This window comes from Nerophis ophidion, linkage group LG06 (genome assembly GCF_033978795.1).
Source record: "Nerophis ophidion isolate RoL-2023_Sa linkage group LG06, RoL_Noph_v1.0, whole genome shotgun sequence".
NCBI classification, from domain to species: domain Eukaryota; kingdom Metazoa; phylum Chordata; class Actinopteri; order Syngnathiformes; family Syngnathidae; genus Nerophis; species Nerophis ophidion.
Window position 1 is genome coordinate 20408963 of NC_084616.1, and position 706 is coordinate 20409668.

At 40.7% G+C, this 706-nt stretch overlaps 1 protein-coding gene across 1 annotated transcript in view; it reads left to right on the forward strand.

The window, feature by feature from the left end:
- Positions 1 to 237: 237 nt before the first annotated feature.
- Positions 238 to 706, forward strand: part of LOC133554350 (C4b-binding protein alpha chain-like) — a 43286-nt gene continuing 42817 nt past the window's right edge. Inside the window, exon 1 of the mRNA XM_061902966.1 lies at positions 238 to 282. The gene's annotated coding sequence lies outside the window, so the exon portion shown is untranslated. The remainder of the gene's footprint in view (positions 283 to 706) is intronic.

The following is a 706-nucleotide window of genomic DNA, read 5'->3' on the forward strand; positions in this document are numbered from 1 at the left end:
TTTCTTCAATTAATAATGGACACTATAAAGAAGAATGCTGTTGGTGGAAAGCGTTGGATTGCAGCTACCTTTAGCAAACAAAACTGTTGTGTTTTTTGTATTCTCCCTGCCTCCTCATCTGGTTTGTCAGTTTTTTTTCCCCAGCCTATTTGCCCTCAACTAGGCACACCTGCTGCCAATCACGTCCCGGTAGTATTTAAGCGCTTCACCGCCAGCTGGTCCCTGCCGACTATTGTTCCTGAACTCCGCTCTGACATGTTCTTCTCGTATTCAGCTCCCCTGGTATGTTGCTCTCGTATATTCGTGTATTTTGACCTCGTTGTGTTTTTGTTTTTTCTAGCCTCCTTGTTTTGAGGACTAGTTTTGCCACGCTGTGTGCGTCCTGGCCTTTTCCCTGCCAGACTCTGAGAGGGACTACATTTGTTAGATTTCCCATGGTGTTCACGTTTGCCCCATCTTCCTTAGTTACCATTTTGACTTATTAGATATTTTATTTTGTCATTATCGGTAACCTTGCCTCCATTCTCTGCATCTCGGGGCCCACCCTTGAACTATATATATATATATATATATATATATATATAAATATATATATATATATATATATATTTATATATAAGCGTAACACGAAACCCAGCCGGTGTTTCTTTCTTTGTTGTGAAGCTTTAAAATGGATCAGAGCGGTCAAGCGAACATGTTTCTCTAC